Source organism: Ovis canadensis, chromosome 9 (genome assembly GCF_042477335.2).
Source record: "Ovis canadensis isolate MfBH-ARS-UI-01 breed Bighorn chromosome 9, ARS-UI_OviCan_v2, whole genome shotgun sequence".
Taxonomy (NCBI): Eukaryota; Metazoa; Chordata; class Mammalia; order Artiodactyla; family Bovidae; genus Ovis; species Ovis canadensis.
Genome location: NC_091253.1, coordinates 38026043 through 38045297, shown reverse-complemented (window position 1 = coordinate 38045297; position 19255 = coordinate 38026043). Strand labels below are relative to the sequence as shown.

The 19255-nt window shown below is 42.4% G+C and overlaps 1 protein-coding gene across 8 annotated transcripts in view; it reads left to right on the top strand.

Annotated features, from left to right (window-relative positions):
• NSMCE2 (NSE2 (MMS21) homolog, SMC5-SMC6 complex SUMO ligase) overlaps positions 1 to 19255 on the top strand; it is a 233021-nt gene that overhangs the window by 137447 nt on the left and 76319 nt on the right. The window lies entirely within an intron of this gene.

Sequence of the window (19255 nt, the reverse complement as noted above, 5' to 3'; positions counted from 1 at the left end):
AACTTATGCCAGTAAAGGGGAAAAAATAGAAGAGTGATGAAGAAGAAGGCATGAGGCCTTCTTCGGAGAAGATTGGGAGTTTGGGGCTAACATATTCATACTACTGTATATAAAATAAATAATAAGGACCTACTGTATAGCCCAGGAAAGTCAATACTCTGTAATGGCCTATATGGGAAAAGAATCTAAAAAAAAAGTGGATGTTTGTATAACTGATTCACTTTCCCATACACCTGAAACTAACACAACATTGTAAATCAACTATACTCCAATAAAAATTAAAAAGAAGAAGAATTTGTGATCCATGCAGTAATCTCCAGTTAGAGATGAAGGGGCAGAGGGTCAAGGACAGTCCTTTGAGACTGGAGGAATACCATAAACGGAGATGTACGTCGTGATATACAAATTGGACAGGGTTGCCACAGGCTTTGCGGTTGGAGTGCTGAGAACCTTGGCTGGGTCTCCCCAGAGAACTGTAGGACAGCAGCATTTTATTCCTTGCTGGTCTGCTCCTGTTATGGCAGCTTCCACAAATGTAACAGTAATAGCTATTTTAAAAATGCAGTCATTGTCTGACTCTTCGTGACCCCATGGACTGTAGAACGCCAGACTCCTCTGTCCATGGAATTTTTCAAGCAAGAATCCTAGAGTGGGTTGCCATCTCCTACTCCAGGGATCTTCCCAACCCTGGGGCTGAACCCTTTTCTCTAGCATCTCGTGTATCGGCCAGCAGATTCCTTACCACTGCACTACCTGAGAAGCCGCATCATGAAAATAGTAACTTATGTTATTATGGGCTTTGTAGTTTTAATCTGGTGCTCTCAACAACTCTGATAGAAGGATAGGTAGATCATAGTCTATAGTTAATAGTCTAGAAAGTGGGGATCTCAGAGGCCAAGCTCATGCAGCTAGTGAGTGGCTGAGATGGTCATAGAAATCAGATTCTTCTGACTCCTAACCTTTTTCACCTGTGCCAACTGCAATCTTAAAACTAAACCTAGGTTGGGTTCACTGAACCCAACCTCCGCTTTTAGAGATGAAGCAATTGAGGCAACACAGTAAAGAGAATGTGGATATTGCAGTCAGGTTTTCTGGGAGGAAAACCAGCTCTGAGGTGGAGATGAGGATGAAGAAGTCTGTCAGGGAGTGCTCTGGGGGCCGGCACCCCTGGAAGGGAGAGGAAGGAAGCAGGACTGGGCAGAGGAAAAAGTCAGGCTGGGAGGACATGGCCTCAGCAGAAGCTGCAGGGAGCTCTGAAGATGGAGGACCCTTCAGAGCTGTCCTGAGTTGGGGACGTGGGGCCAGGCGTTTATATCTTGTGGACCACCCATTGGGTGCCAGTCACCCCAGGACGAGGGCATGAGCTTGGGCAAGGCGACTCTCTTCTGCTAAAGTGGTCCCCAAAGGAGGCTGAGAGCAGAGGGCTGTCTGTCAGCGGTGCTGTCAGCCGCCTCATTCCTAAGGAGTGTCTTTGAAATCAGCCCCACAAGGCTTTGAATCCTGTCTCTACTGCTTCTGAGCTGCTCAGTTAGCTAGTTACTGTGAGGTGAATTCTGGGTAGTATCTTTAAGCCTCTGGATCCTCTCCTGGAAAATAGAAAAAATAATGTGAGAACTCACCAAGCCTTGATTTCCTTGTTTGTGAAACAGGAAGAATAATTGGACCATCCTTTGAGGGGAGCTTGTTAAGAGGATCCAGCGAGGTCATAAAGTTACCAGAGTACCAGTCATTTTCAGAAAATTGGTTGTTATCATCACACCGTAGTTGAGTGGCAGATACATAATACTTGCCATGAAAGTTACTCCATAAATATTTTATTTAAAAATGTTCCAGAAAGACACAGTGACTTCCTAGAGGCCAAAGCCTGTACCAGAGCCAGAGATGGAATGCATCATACTCTCGAGTTCAGGCTTCAAGTCCAGAAGCGGGAGGAGGTCTCTGTGTGGTGAGTCAGAGTGTAGTGTAAGGGAGTGGGCCCTTGAATGTGACTTCACCTGGGAGAGTCATTCCTTAGGCTAGTCACTGGTGGGAGCCCAGTGTGCAAATGTGTGCTTCAGAATGGAACCAGGAAGGTAAGGTGAAAGATGGAGTCAACTGCGTAGCAGTGCTGCACTGAAGTAGCACTGGCAAAAAGATTATAGTTCACTTTGATTCGCTGGGGTAAGTGCAGTTGTATATAACATGTGTGCTATGTTGTCATGTTAGTCGCTCAGTCATATCTGACTATTTGCAACCACATGGATTGCTGCTCGCCAGGCTCCTCTGTCCGTGGAATTCTCCAGGCAAGTTTACTGTAGTGGGTTGCTATTCCCTTCTCCAGGAGATCTTCCCGATCCAGGGATTGAACCTGGGTCTTCCCACATTGCAAGCAGATTCTTTACCATCTGAGCCACTAGGGAAGCCCACATAATATGTATAAATGTATATAAAATATGTTACATGCTAGGGCTCCCCAGGTGGTGCTAATGGTAAAGAACCAGCCTGCCAATGCAGGAGACATAAAGAAACCTGGGTTTGATCCCTGGGTTGGGAAGATCCCTGAAGAAGGAATTGGCAACCGCTCGAGTATTCTTGCCTGGGAAATCCCGTGGACAGAGAGGCCTGGCAGGCTGTAGGTCCACGGGGTTGCAAAAGAGTCGGACACAACTTAGCAACTAAAGAACAACAAGCACTCCATAGTCATCGCAGAATTAGGTTCTTACCTGCGATTTTTTTGTGTAGCTGTCCCAGTCCGTTGTTTGACATTTATTAACAGTCATCATTGCACTGGATACTGTGTGGAGCAAGCGTAGGAAAGCTGTAGCTCTGCTTTGTTATCTGGGGAGGGCGTGCAAGGATGACCCAGTTCATAAGATTGGAAATGCTTCTCTTCCGGGTATCTATCGGAAAATGGCATTAGGTGCTCAAGTGTAGTCTATATCCAACATCATAAAGCCTTCTTTGTTTCTGAAAGCATCTATTTTTCACTTTTTCAGTTTGGCTGCTGAACTCTTTTCATGCAATTGGGTTTATGACTTTAGTAACTTTTGAAATAATGGCAGCTAAACTCTTGTTGAAGATTCATTACACTGAACTCCTTTGTTTTTATCTTGAATTCTGGAAATTTAGTCAGTTTACTCTCACTTGTGGATTTTTTCTTGCCTTACCCATTATGCGTTTTCACAGAGCAAATATTTATTTAATCCTTAGAATTTTGTAACCAAGGGATTTAAAGATTAGCTTTGAAATAGGTCAGAGAAAACCGTCTACTTTGGTTTAAAGCTAATCAGGTCAGGAAGTTTTAAAAAAGCAATTTAGAAGCTTTGGAAAAGCATTCGTGAAATCAATTTTATGTAACTTTATGAAAGCTGCTGCCTATGTAGCTGAGTATAAGTTAAACCTTCATTTAGTTTGGCCACTCCTCCTCCATCTATTTATTATTATCTATCCATCCATGATTTGTTTGTTTGAATTTTTGGCCGTGCAGCATAGCATACAGAATCTTAGTTCCCTGACCAGGGGTTGAATTCATGTCCTCTACAGTGGAAGTGTGGAGTCTTAACCACTGGACTGCTAGAAAGTTCCCATCCATCCATTGTTTATTCCTTCCTTCACCAAATGCAGCTTTAGACCCCGGGATAATGATAACAGAGATAAATAAGACAGCCAGGGCTTACCAAGTGCCAGTCTGTGCCAGGCACGTAGAAACTTGAGGACTCCATGCTCATAGCTCCACAGTCTGGTGTAATGAGATGAGTCTTAGACCAAGGATCGGTTGTTTTCCTAAACTCTGGTAAGCTGTCTAACTTTAGGTGGGACCCGTTCTGTGTGCATTTCTTCATCTCTGAAATGATAGTGCACACCCTATTTACTTTGTAGCTTTGATGTAAAAGTCAAATAAAATAGTGATTTTGAAAGAACTTTGAAAAGTTTCAGGCATTATATAAAGACAAGTAGTAATTTTGAGACCACAGTAGTGGTTATGGTCATTTCCTTGCCTCTCCGAAAAGGGCTGAGGATGAGTACATGTTTGTTATTCTCTGGAACTAGAGCTGTATGTTTATGATAGTCAGCCTTAGCAATTTCCTTTACACACACAACCAACCTCCTTTCTCTCCATGGGGTGGAGACTTTATAATGAGGTAACTGGAGGAATATCTACAGCTAGTAAAGCTTATTTGAAAATATTATTCAGTCCATGGTACTATATTAAATCAGCAAGTGTTAAGACTAAGTGAGCAGAGAAAGGGCAATAAGCTATGAAGTGGCATCCATTTTCAAAAAGTCTAGACTTGGGTTTCAAAATTCAACATGGCCAAATATAAATTACCTTAGTTGCAGTTTGCCAAGCTTCCCGGGTGGCTCAGATGGTAAAGAATCCACCAGCAATGCGGAAGACCTGGGTTTGATCCCTGGGTTGGGAAGATCCCCTGGAGGAGGGCATGGCAACCCACTCCAGTATTCTTGCCTGGAGAACCCCCAAGTACAGAGGAGCCTGGTAGGCTACAGTCCATTGGGTTGCAAAAAGGGTCTGTACAGGAATGTCCACTTGGTCCTATAATGTTTTGGGGGGTCTTTTCTCTTAGACATGGGAGTGCCCAGTAATCCCTGTTGGATCATGGAATAGATGATCATATAAAGAAACTGAAAAATTACTTCTAGCTTCTTGTTTGATTTACTGTTAGGTTTTAGGTCTACCATGTTTATGTTCTAGAATGCTGTAAGAGGTCCCATCTTTCCTAGACCAAACCCAATCCTAGATTCACTCAAGGATCCCTCTCAGATATTGGCTCTAGAGTATAATGCTTTACTCATTGCTCTGTCCCCTGGTTCAGTGCCTACACCAGTGCTTAACAACTTTTACTCACTGGAGTGTTAGTCGCTCAGTCATGTTTGACTCTTTGCAACCCCATGGACTATAGCTGGCCAAGCTCCTCTGCCCATGGAATTCTCTAGGCATGAATCCTGGAGTGGGTTGCCATTTCCTTCTCCAGGGGATCTTCCCAACCCAGGGATTGAACCTGGCTGTCTCATTGCAGGCAGATTCTTTACCACCAGGGTGACCTATTCACTAAAGATATCCTTAATACATGACAGCCTCCATCTGCCTACCATGTAGCATTCTGATAGTCTGATACCCCCAGTTAGATGGCTTTTTGAAGATAGGAGCTATACTTTGTCTCTGGTTTTGAAGTATCTGGCCCATAATTGGTATCCTGGATGCTGGTCAAAGAACAGGTTCACAGTCCTGGACAAGGACCATGATGGCTGCCGCAAAATCAGGACTTCCAGTTTCTCCCTTGAGTTTGCCCTGAAAGGAAGAATGGAACTTAGTCCCAGAAAGTCTGAGTCAGAGCCCAGTGGCCTGCTGCAGTTGTTGTCATTGAAGTTTCTCTTCATTTTTCTGTTCATTGTAGACTTTTTATCCATCTATCTTCTGTACAGACTTTGCTCTTCAGTGAAGTGTCTTAAATAATGAAAGCAATACATGATGATAAGGACAAACAGTATCATCTGTGTTTGTCATCCATGGAAAGAGAGTTCATAGAACTATCAGTTCAGTTCAGTCGCTCAGTCGTGTCCAACTCTTTGCAACCCTATGGACTGTAGCATGCCAGGCTTCCCTGTCCAACTCCTGGAGCTTGCTCAGACTTAATGTCCATCGAGTAGGTGATGCCATCCAACCATCTCATCCTCTGTCATCCCCTTCTCTTCCTGCCTTCAATCTTTCCCAGCATCAAGGTCTTTTCCAGTGAGTCAGTTCTTTGCATCAGGTGGCCAAAGTATTGATATATACTTAATAGAACTATATGGAGATACAAATGATCCCTTTATTAAGATTTTGTTTTTCTGATATATCGCTGGGTCTTTTTATATAGTTGGGAAGAACAGAAAAAGAAAACTCTAACTGATCATTTTCCTTACACTTGGTTTCTGAACAATTTATGGGCATCCTTGAGAATTTCAGGTCCATAGTTGGGGATACACACAAAAAGAAAGTGCTAGAAGTTTAAGATTAGAAGGAGAAAAAGGAAAAAGAACTAAAGTAGATTTTTTTTTTCTTTCCTACTGAGTCTTAGCAGGGGTAAAGGGAGTTGAGGGCAAGGAAACAGACCTTGGAATTACATTCTGATACTTATTCAGAAGGATGAGGAGAAATGTCTCTGGGGATATCATAAGATTAAAAACTCAGATTCATAAATAAAAGACACTGAATATTTTCTTTGAAGAACAGACATAGAAGCAGGACAGGGTTCCTTTCCTAAGCATATGTTCTTTTTATTGCTTTTCTTTAATGAGAATAGATCTATGCTTTCATCCTTATGATATTACAATGGAAGATTATGAGAAATTAGACCAGAAGTTCAGGACCAAACTCCCAGGGTAGGTGAAAGCTAGGCTAAGAAATCAATACTTTTCTGTTACAAAGGTGTTATTGAACTACAGAAGAACTTTTGAGTGGAGGAGGGCCTAATTGAATTAATATTTTTAAATGTTCAACCTGGTGGCATTTTGGAGAAAAGAAACTGGAGACAGGAAGAGTGATTACTTTTGTGTTAAAACAGTTAAATATCTTTGAATAGTATATTTTGGTTGGTAAGATTAGAAATGTAAGTTAAGGGTTGCTAGGAGACATGGCAGAGGACACTGGAAATTAGGCACTGGAGCCTGCACTGGTTGGTAGAAGGAGTATGAGGTTAAAAAAAATCACCTCAAGGCTTTAGCATGAGTACAATAGAGAATGTCAGTCCATTTCCAAAAAATGCAAAAAGAACTGTTTGGGTTACGAAGGAACAGTTTCAAACATGTTTTCTTTGATGCAGTGGTGTGATGAGCAATTGAAATATCCCTTAGGTTGTTGAGGGTACAGACCTGGAACTGGGAAAACAGATCAAGGCTAAAAGTGAATTATTTGGAAGTTGCATATCCAGATATAATGTTGGTGTTTTAGCAGGAACAACACTGAGGACTGAGATGGACACACATCCATTGGCTAAAAAGAGGAAGAAAGGTCATAAGGAGGAATGGTCTGAGATGGAGGAGATGCAGGGTCCCATAGTAGCGCAGGAGCCAAGGGAGGAAGTAATTTCAGGAAAAATGATGTGGCCAGCAGTGCCAGAGCCTGCAGATCAAAACTAATGAGTAATCACAGGAGTTGTCTTAAGCTTAGAAGATGAAAATTGAGATCCAGGAGGAAGAAGAGTGTCGGAAAGTAGGAAGCTAAAATAAGAGATGGTTCTCTTGGATGACCACTGCGTGAACTATAACTGAAGTTAACTCAATAGATGATGTTATTCCTGGATGATTGGTGGACATTTAAATTGCTCACATTTTACCAGTTTCAAAGACTTTTTTTAAATTGGCAGATATTGGGGTAGAGATCATGTCTTATTTTTATGTATTTTTAAGCTTCATAATTCCCTTTTTTATTTCCACAAAATACAAGCTTCTTGTGCACAGTTGTCTTTGCTCATTCTCCAGGATTATTTATGGCAGATTTGGTGCTCCTACTTTGAGTAAGAGAAGCTGGTTTCTATAGGACTGATTTGGGTTTTCTGTGTCCCAAAGCATGCCTGAGCAGGGAAGTAAAATACTGTTTTTCTTTCACCTTTTCTCCTGTATCTGGGGAGCAGACAAAACCAGACCCCTTTAAAATGGCACTCCTCTGTATGCCACTCACTGATTTATTTCCTGTCCCTGTCATAACTTTGATGCAGAATTTTTCTTTACAGCAGGGGTTCTGATAGGTGTGAACATTCTGTGATCACAGCTTTCTACAGAATCATTAAGGCTCTTGTATTAGGTTTCAAGTGTTTGCTTCTTGGCAGTAGTTCATGGAATCTGACCAAATTTAAACGCTTAAAGGGCAAACTTGCATGATTGAGGTCTGCATTACAAAGTATAACTTGGTTCACTTGAGTCTTAATAACAAGACACTCTGCACCAGTTATCATTATCATCAACTGTATTTAAAAACATCCATCAAATTAATTGCTCAAGAGCCCTTTACCAAGCTGAGAGTGTAACAACAAAAAAAAAGACATAACTGGTTACCGAGTCTTCTGGAAGCCTCTGTGCATGTATTCATTCATTCATTCATTCATTCACTTAACATTTATTGGGTACGTATGTGGTTTATGGCAGGTTGAAATAAAGGCCAGTCACTGCCCTTGGGGTTCTTCACGACTGGTATCTTTACAAGTAACAAGAATATCAATATAGTGTAGTAGATATTATAGTAGTAGTGGTGAGCAAAGAGAGAGAGAGAGAGATGAGAGAGAGACTGGAGGATGATAAGGAGAGAGGTTTTAAAAAAAAATGAAGTTGGAGACAGTGTAGAGAAATTCCTTTATCACTTGCAAAAGAATCTGAATTTTATCCTGAAAGCAATGGCCTGTACTGAACTGTTTTAAACAAAAGCAAGTCCTGGCCAGCATTATGTTATGTGCAGGGGTCAAATGATGACCAGTCTATTTAAGGGGGAGGACGGGAACTGAAGCAGGAAGCTGATCTAAGACTGTTGCAGTCATTGGGGTAAGTGAGGAGGGTCTCATCTAAGGCTCTATCAGGATGGGCAAAGGGAAAGAATCTGGGAGAGATTTGGAGGTAGCAGTAACCGGCTGGATGGAGGAGATAGAGAGACAGCGTAAAGTCAAGGACAAGTTTCCAACTTAAATTCCCTGGGATGGTAGGGGGAGAGGGTGGGCAAAAGACAGAGGTGTCAGCCTTTGGCTATCTCTAACAGGAGGGAGATTACAGCCGCTGAGTCAGGCTAGGCTGATTCAGCCCATGACATGAATCCTACCTGTTCATCTTTGAAACCAACGATGAAATGGCTTTGGCCTTTTAACACTGAGACCTTTGGAATAGTGCTGAATAGGTATGAATCAGGTTTCATAGGTGGGAACCCTGGAGTTCCTGCATCGGGGTTCTGCAGAACATATAAAAATGCTTTATTTTATTGCAGATACCCTTCTGATTGTGGCTTTCGGTCCTGCATTTTTTTTTTTTTAAGTGCAAGATATTTGCTTTACAATATTGTGTGGGTTTCTGCCACACATCAACATGAATCAGCCACAGGTATACAAATGTCCCCTCCCTATGGAGCCTCCCTTCCATCTCCCACCCGTGTAGGTTGTCACAGGGCGCTGGGTTGAGCTCCCTGTCACACAGCAAGTTCCCGCTGGCTGTTTGACATATGGTAGTATGTGTGTTTCCACTCTTGATTCGTCCCACCCTCTCCCTTCCACACTGTCCGAAAGTCTGTTCTCTCCTTCTGAGTCTCCATTGCTGCCCTAAAATAGGTTCATCAGTTCAGTCCTGCTTTTTAATACTCTGTAATCCTATGTTTTACATTTCACTTTGATAATGATTATGGTACTTAGCACTTTGCATCTTCAGGGAATTCAAGCACATTAAATGATCTGTATGATATCCCTATGAGTTACTCAGTGGGGATTACTACCCCATTTTCCAGATGGGAAAACCCGAGAGTTACTCAGGGACTTGCCCAAGGCAACGCAGGCTCACAGGGACAGGACTGAACTTTGAGCCTGTAGCTGCCTTTATCTTATCGTACTCATTGTACTAATAAATTTACTGTCAGTCTTAACTTATTAGATCATGTTTGTTGCTTCACTTATTCAAGAATCTCAGCATTTAGCTCTCGAAAAGGGTAGGATACAGGAAAGAGTGAAAGTGACAAAATGACTAAGCCCTGCATGTGGGGAGCAGGCGGGGGTGGAGGGGTTGCTGGGAATAGTAATTATAACCAAGTCTCAACTCTGGTATAGCCAGGGAAAGAGTTTTCATTTTCCAGTGACATCCAACGAAGTGACATTTTCAGCAAACAGACCAGCCAGGCGCTGTGTCAGGGAGTCTCCTGTGGCACTTTCGGTGTAACTTCAGCAATACACACAGCAAGAAAACAGTTACGGAAATCACCTATTTAATATAAATATAGAACTGTATGGTATGGCCAAAAGAAAACAGGCTTTTCACCTAGAGCAAGACAGACCTGGGTTGAAACCTCTCCCAAGGCGGAGCTGAATGACTCTGGGCCAGATCCTTGTCCCACAGCAGGTAGAAAGAATTGGATGATGATGTATGTCAACTGCCTGGCATGGAACCTGACAATTAGGGCTTCATTAATGCTTGCTGTTATTTTTATCCTCATTCAGAAACAAGAGGTAATGCTCTAAGGGCCCTTTGATTTTTTTTTTTTTTTTTTTTTTCCCTTCTGTTGAATGACTGGACCAGGTAAAGTCAGCTTTTGAGGAATGACAGCCTCTTAAAGAAGCCAGTGAAACATTTTGATCTTGAGTCAACTAGACACAGTATCAGCCCTTGTTCACTGACAAATATGGGAAGGTAATTTTGGTAGGTCAGTCATCAGTGGTGCCTTCCAAAACATTATAGTCATGTTACAGTAAACTTTTTATATTTGTTGCGTCACAAAGATTTATTGAAGTGATAAAAGTTATTATGGAAAACAGTGTGCAGTAACTATGGTAACAGTTATTTGATCTCACAGTAATTAGCTAAGCATTTAGTTGCACAATACTTTCACAATGCCTTCCTGGTTAGTTCATTAAACAAAATTAGCTTTTGTTTGAACTGCCTTGCTACAGTGTCCTAAATTTGATTTTAGTTCAAAAGAGTTGGAAAGTGTATTTTAAAACTACCTTTCCAACTTAGAGTTTATGGACATATTTGAGGTTGCAACTGGTTTTTATTTAATTCTTTATTTAATCCACAGTGTGATTGTGATTCATCAGTTTATCCTCTCAAGTGTGTCTTTTAGTTTAGTAGAGTGGGCTAGGACATGGTGTGATGTTGGAGACCAGCTTCTGAATTCTGGCCCTGTTTCTGACTCAGACTGTGGTTTGGGGTCAGCTGGTGCCCGTATGACCGAGTTTCTGTACCTGTGAAATTGAAGTGCTGTGTTTCAAGTGTTAGAACCTGAGATCTCATGAAGGTGGTCATTTTTTGATGGCCTGCGGGTCCTCCAGTGGGACCTGGAGAAGGCAGATGACCAGGTTTTCTCAGGCAAGCCCTCCCCACGGCCTCTTGTGCCCTGTTCAGCATCACTCGTGCTGCGTTCAGGTTCCTCTCCTTCTGCGAGATAGACTGTACCACAGATGAGTCACCGAAATGATGATGTCATTCTCAGAGGACTTCCCGGGCTCTTAAGACCAGGCCCTCTCAAACTGTGTTCCAAAAAGGCGTATCTACTCTACGTTCCTCCCTGCTCACCCCTGGTCTCCAGGCAGATCATAACCCAAACCGTTTGGCAGGTGAGAGACCAGTACAAAGGAAAGCTTTGAGCACTCGAGATTTCAAAACAAAGATAATGAAAATGAAACCAAAAAAAATGTTATAACTTACTAAAACTGAGAGAGTTCCAAAGTAAATTTGTATTAATTTCATTTTAGTTCCTGTCAACTTAGTGATTTTATTTTTTAGTTCACTTAACTTTGTTTTAAAGACAAGACTAGCTTTTAAAAGGGCTAGTCTTTTAAAAGGTGCTTTCTGAGTTGTGAGGCAAGCTCTTCTTCTCTCAGTTAACTGGATGTCACCTACCACGTTTCCACTGGGCACAGGTTTCAGGGGCCATGACTTTTCCAGTTCTGTGCCTATTTATTTGCCTCATTAGGTTGATTTCTAGGTAGGATAAATGCAGCTTTAGTTTTGCCAGCTAAGGTTAGAATTCTAATGATAAAAATCTGCTTGTGCTTGGTTGCTCTTGAAATTTCTTTGGCCAATCTGAAGACAGTAAAAATAAGGGACTTCCCTGGTGGTCCAGTGGTTAAGAATCTGCCCTGCAATGTAGGGGACTCAGGTTCAATCCTTGGTCAGAGAACCAAGATCTCATCTGCCTCCCAGCAACGAAGCCCACTCGCTGCAACTACTGCATCCTCGGGCAACAGAGAGCTGGAGGGCTGCTGCTAAGACCTGGGGCAGGCAAAATTAATTAATTAATTAGTTAAAATAATAATAGAATGATAAGTTATCCCTGGTGGCTTGAGCACCTAATAATAGAATGATAAGTTATCCCTGGTGGCTTGAGCACCTAATAATAGAATGATAAGTTATCCCTGGTGGCTTGAGCACCTAACTCATTTATTTTTCCCCCTTCTTCCCCATTTCTTTATCCTATATGATTTGAGCATCTAAGCTGGATAGGACTCGTCACACCTCTGTTCCCTTTTACATATGCTTCCTTCTTCAAATAATAATATCTCTCACCCTCTTTAGAAAAAATGTGATGTCCTTTGATGCAGCTCTCATTGAAGCTTCTATGAAACTGTCCCCAATTTCTCTCCCACCCTGCTCCCTGTTCCCTGACTCTCTCATATCATTTGTACCCAAATTCTTGGGCATACTTAACATTGTACATTGTAACTTTGGGTGAAAACAATCATCCTTTGTGTTAACAATGGACTCCCCCAGAGATAAACCACTCTGTATTCCTCCCCATGTCTTCCCATGGGATCTAGCATGTAAGACCATGCCCATGACCAGCCAGCCAGTGTATTAGCTCCATCTCACCACTCCCTGACTTCCTAAACCCTGGTCTCTTTTCTCTTGTTGCCAAACCCAGGTGGTATTCCTGATAGCTCAGTTGGTAAATAATCTATCTGCAGTGCAGGAGACTCTGGTTTGATCCCTGGGTTGGGAAGATCCCCTGGAGAAGGGAAAGGCTACCCATTCCAGTATTCTGGCCTAGAGAATTCCATGTATTGACCATGGGGTCACAAAGAGTCGGACACAACTGAGTGACTTTCACTTTCACTTTCCATGTGGTACTAGTGGTGAAGAACCCACCTTTCAATGCAGGAGACAAAGGACTCATGTTTGATCCCTGGGTCAGGAAGATTCCCTGAAGGAGAAAATGACAACCCACTCTAGTATTCTTGCCTGGAAAATCCCATGGACAGAGGAGCCTGGAGGGTTGCAGTCCATGGGGTCGCAGAGAGTCAGACACGACTGAGCACACACACATACACTCACACCACCCTGGATATTTACCCTCCAAATTCTCAAATCTTTAACTTTTTTTCTCTGTTGCTGCTGCTGCCAAGTTGCTTCAGTCGTGTCCGACTCTGTGCAACCCTATAGACAGCAGCCCACCAGGCTCCCCTGTCCCTGGGATTCTCCAGGCAAGAACACTGGAGTGGGTTGCCATCTCCTCCAATGCATGAAAGTGAAAAGTGAAAATGAAGTCACTCAGTCGTGTCTGACTCTTCGCGACCCCCTGGACTGCAGCCCACCAGGCTCCTCCGTCCGTGGGATTTTCCAGGCAAGAGTACTGGAGTGGGGTGGCATTGCCTTCTCCTCTAGACCTACAAAATTTTCTATGTATCAGTCTCCAGTCACTTCAGGAAAAGAGGAAAGGATGTACAATTTATAGAGTGTCCCGTGTGTTTTAGGTCCTATACAATGTGTTTTAGTCATTCCCACAACCATGTGAGGTAAGTTTTAATATCTACATTTTTTTAATGAGAAACTAAGGTTCAGAAAGATTAAGTGGCATAAGAAGCTAATTTTATTGGAAGACCTAGTATTTAAACAGAGGACTCACTGTCTCCAAAACCCAACCTCTTTCACTTTTTCTAATCCATTGGCTCCATTTTGATGACTCTTCCCAACATGAATTCCGCACTAAGCCAGTTCATTAAAGCAGTCTTCGCCACCCTGTATTCCTTTGATCTCTTCGCCTTCTGCTGTGCTATCAGCCAGCCAGAGGTCTCCACCCGCTTTGGGTCTCCTGTCCTGCTTTAATGCTCTAGATCTTTGCTAAAGAAGTCACACAGATTCTTCCAGACATGACTTTTTACAGAGACAGGCTGCGCAGTTTCATTTAGGCAAGAACACCTAACGCATCCCCAGCCCCTGCAGTGCCCATGGTGGACCTCAACAAACAGTCATGAGTACCTTCTCAGCACAGCCTTCCAGGAAGCCATTACTAACCAATGAGAACTAAGGTAGGAAATAAAACCTATTTGCCACTTTGTTTTACTCCCTGACTTGCTGCTGCTGAGTCATTTTCCAACTCTGTTAGTCTTAACCACTAACAAAGGAACTTAACACCCTAGAACCCTCTTCCTTACTCCTGAAAAACTGGATGCCTGATTGTTTTCTGGACACAACTTTGCTTTGCTTTTGCTTTCACCGATTCTTCTACATGGCCCACCATGTGGCCCACCTTCCTCATGTCTTCCTATCTGTAAACTAATTCGTAATTGTAGTCCCATTTTATTGTAAGTTTCATTGAAGGCAAACATGCGTGTATTGTTCCTCATTGTATATACAGTGCCTGATAGAGTATCTGACACATGGTAGAAACTCAGCAAGCATCTAAATAAAGAAAGAAGGAAAGAAAAATGGAAGGAAGGATGTATTTGGCACATATATACTGCACATATATCTTTTCATTTCCTCCTAATGACCCCAAAAAGTCAGTATTATTCTCTCTATTCCAGATGAGCAAATGGAAGCCCATAGAAGTGACTCTGCCAGTAAATGGAAGAGCCTGTGAAACATCTCTCACAGACCTGCCCAAATGTCATCTCTTCTGGAAAGCCTTTTGTTATTCCCGCAGCCAGGACTGCAGCACCACACACCTGTGGGGGCCCCATTCTCATAGATGGCACTGTAAATGGCGCCCCCTGGAGTCATGCCATTTGGTGGCTCTTGTGATAGCCCCCTCCTCTGTGGTTTCACGGCGCTTGTTGTTATTTGGTTGCTGTCATGTCCAACTCTTCACCACCCCATGGACTGCAATACACCAGGCTCCCTGTCCTTCATTATCTCCCAGAGTTTGTTCATGCTCATGTCCATTGAGTTGGTGATGCCATCCAGCTGTCTCATCCTCTGTCGTCCCCTTCTCCTCCTGCCTTCAGTCTTTCCCAGCTTCAGGGTGTTTTCCAGTATAAGTCAGCTGTTCGCATCAAGTGGCCAAAGTATTGGAACTTCAGCTTCAGCATCAGTCCTTCCAATGAATGTTGAGGATTGATTTCCGTTAGGATTGACTGGTTTGATCTCCTTGCTGTCCCAGGGACTCTCAAGATTCTTCTCCAGCACCATAGTTCAAAAGCATCAATTCTTCGGCGCTCAGCCTTCTTTATGGTCCAACTCTCACATCTGTTACATGACTACTGGGAAAAAAGTACATGGTACTTGAGGTCTTGCTTACAGCAGTTTTCATGCTTTGCCTTACATCCTGTATTAAAGTGCTGTATCCCCTACCTATATCCCCTAACCTCAAGGTTATAAAGATCTTGAGGGACAGGAAAGTGCTTTCTGCATCCATGTCTCTCTCTGTCTTTTAATAATTATTTATTTTTGATTTTTTTCCTCTGTGCAGGTCTTCGCTGCTGAGCGGGCTTTTCTCTGGTTTGCAGTGTGCAGGCTTCCCACTGTGGTGGCTTCCCCTGTTGCAGAGCTCGGCCTCTAGGGCAGCTCAGGCTTCAGCAGTTGTGGCTCCCAGGCTGTAGGGTGCAAGCTCAGTAGTTGTGGCGCACGGGCTTAGCTGTTCCGTGGCATGTGGGATCTTCCTGAACCAGGGTTTGAACCCTTGTGTCTTGCATTGCAGGCGAATTCCTTACCGCTGAGCCACCAGGGAAGCCCTGCGTCTGTGTCTCCTGTGGGAAGTACACTGAGTGACTGTTGAATGACACTGAGTGTCAGCCATCCTGTCTCCTGTTTGCTGAGTTTGCACCTTTGTGACATGAGCTATCTTAGCCACTCTTCCTCCCTCTGGGCCCCCTCCTCCACGCCCAGCCTGTATCTTTCCTGCCAGTTCCAGAAGAAGGCATCTGCTCCTCAGATGGCCTCTCCCTAGCTGTTCCGGTCAAGGCCGTCACTCTATTCATTAGCTAAGAGAGGCACAATGACTAAATGCTATTGTATTTTTCAAGAACCTCAAAATTGTTAGCAGTCTCAAAAGAAAAACTATTAGCTCCAAAAGACAAAAAAGTACAGTGTCAAAAATAAGCAAACAAAACCAAATATTTTATCGTGTTCATAAAATGTTAAATTTAGTGGTGATTTACTGAGAAGTCAGCAAACTGTAAATTAATTGAGTAGCTGATGGCCAAATAACTTAAAAAACAAAACTACAAAACTTCTTGCATAACTGTTTTGGCCGTAAAATCATTTTCAATTTGGGTTCTGAATACAGCTTTTAAGTGTGTTTGATATGATGTTTTGGTGGGAGAGGGTTCCAAAAAACTAACATACTTAAGATTTTAAAAATAAATTGTCTAGGTTTGCAATGCTGTGCACATAGACCTGGAAGTATTTGCTGGATTTTAATTGGTTGCCGTTAAATGATGGTGATTTTTTTGTTACGGAAGGAAGGAAGCATGAATATTTTATCTTTTATTCTGTTGTGTTTTACTTTATCTTAGTGATAAAAAAAAAAAAGCACGAAGGGAATTCTCCCCTCTTGTGAGGAATGAGTGCCACATTCCTACATGCATACTGAGCAATCTTTGGGGCCCTTGAGACTTCATGAATGTTGTGTCGTAGTCCTGGTCTCAAGTTTACTTGCCATCCTTCTAGTTCCTTCTGTGAGTATAGGACATTGAGGGAGGCACACAGGACTCGAGGGCAGAAGGCTGGAGCCAATGCAGGCAAGGGATGCTGAGGCTAGGACCTGGGAGCAGCATGAGAGCAAAGGCTCATGCGCTCATAAATGTGGGAACTGACCTCTTCCCTCGCCCTTCACTGTAGGGGGGACTCAAAGTGTGGTGGCTTCTCCTTTGCCGAGCTCAGGCTCTAGCCACATGAGCTTCAGTAATTGCAGCACGTGGGCTCAGTAGTTGTGGCACACAGACTGAGTTGCTCCCAGGCATGTGGAATCTTCCCCTACCAGGGATCAACCCCAGGTCCTCTGCATTGGGAAGTGGAATCTTAACTGCTGGACCACCAGCAAAGTTCCTGAACCATTGTTTTGGTTGCTGATTATTCGGCGACCCTGTGGACAGTATGGTAGTATATGGTAGTATATTTCCTCAGCAATGAGTGTTGAATATTTAAAAGGAACATGAATTTTGGCACGCTTTTGCGTCAGTCAGGAGGGTCCCCCCCCCTTCTTGTGAATGTACTTTTTTCATTTCAAAATATAAATTGCCATCCCAGAAGCTGATGTTTGTTTTAACCTGTTCGAAAACTGCTATAGATTTCACCAGCCTAATGTTCGTATGTTATTGATGCTGGAGGTTCATACCTGATGCTACCTCCTTACTAACTGTCCACAAGTATTCAGCTCCCCGATAACTGTCCACAAGTATTCAGCTCCCCGAGAGAAGCAGGCTGGGGTTGGAGTTGAGGAACAGTCAGCTGGAGGTCAGAGCCGTAGTCCAGGGTGCAAGTGTAAAGTCTGTTGCTTGCGTTATGCGTTTATATAGTTATTCAGTGTTGTTTAGTCGCTAAGTCGAATGCATCAACTGTAACCACCATGGAGTTGTTTTCGGTTTTAAGTAAGTGGATTCCTGTGATCTGCAGTTTCCAAAAGTTTATAGTTGCCAGTTAGATACACATGTGTTTTTTCAAAGGAAATCATCAAAAAGGACATTCCACTCTTATTACAAAGCTAATTTGGGGGTAAATATTTTGATAGATGTGGCTCAGTGCACCTGGGGGCTGAGAGAGCCATGGCCGAGCCGAGGCCGTTCACACAGATGCCGCGCTGAGACAGACCAAGGGTTGTTTTTTTCTGCCCATGTATATCGCAAATGGTGGATTGTGGTGGCATGACTGTTAACATTTTCTTTGCCACTGTCAGCAAAGTAGCTTCCTTATGGAAAATGGTCTTGTTATTTAAGAATGATAATGACCACACTAAGACTTGTCTCAAATAAATTTACAACAGCATAGATGACAAATACAAACATTTTAGGTAAGAGACCTACAATCATTAGAATCAAGGTGCTGGACTGGAATGAATAAGGACTGCTAAATTTAGACCAGATAAACCTAAGTGTTTAGGGCTGGAACATTTACCAGCCATATGGCCAGAAAGATGCATTAAGGGGTAGATTCCTACTTTGATTTTTCTCTCTCGTTTTTTTTTTTCTTTTTTGAAGCTTAGAGTTGGAACACTAAGCAGAGTTAAATCATAACTTATAATGTATTTAAATAATCAAGTACATCATCCAACTTAGTTGTTAGCAAATAAACATGCACATTTAAAACAGTGACTGTTTGCCTGTCTTCTGGCAGATCGGTTGCATTAAAAAACATTTTTAAATTGTAACACGTTTTTTTCCTTCGAGCTGCAGTCTTGTCTTTCATCAGCCTTAAAAAACATTTGCCCTTGAGAAGATGGCATTGTTTATTTGCAGAGAAATGACATAGGACACCGAGCACAGTCTCCTACACGCTTCGTGAATTAGCAAGCAGTGCCTTGAACTCTACCACTGAGCATGTATTTCATTTGTCACTTTTTGTTTTCCTGCTGAAGTATAAATTCCTTGATGCAGGAAGCATCTTTATGTCCTCATCCAGAGGGGACTGAATAGAAGTTGGTTTATTCTAAACTTAGTCTTGTGTTTCTGCCAGAGAAAAATAGGTCCAAGCATTCCCACAGTGAGAGCCTGCATAAATTCAGTAACTGAATTTGATTTTCCAAAGAGTATTTCTAAATTGACAAAATGTCCTTTTAAAACCATTTACCTAAAATGTTCTGATTGCAGCATCTACTAAGCCCATTATGTTCTCTTATTAAACAGTTTTACTGTTCTGTGTGCAAACTGCCTATTCAAAGCAATAAAGCTGAGTTGACTGCAGACTTTCTAACAAGCAGGATTTTTTTTTAATAGTGAAAGAAACTGCATATTTCCTATCATTATATATAATAGTAAAACAAAAAAATTCAGAAAGGATTCTGTTAACCTTAAGAAAAAGAAAGTCACTTTTTGAAGTCTGGTGGATTTTAATATAAAATGATACTGAATGTGTAATTTTAGCTATCCTTTTGGCTCCTTAAATGTTTTTTGGGTTTTTGTTGGGGCCCTAAACATAAGAAAGTCCTTCAGTGTCTATAGATTCTTTATTTAAGGCGCAGAATTCAGTAGCAGTTCACTGACTAATTGAGGAAATATTCTTATTATAAAATTCAAAACTCGGTAAGGGAAATCTCTTTTCATACTGGTGTAGTTTGTCTGTAACTATATTTGGATCAAATAGACATGTTTAAGACTTTCTCAAAAGCATAGCTGCCTCCCTAGCTGCTGCTCTCCTGGGCTCCAGGCTGCCTAAATAGTAG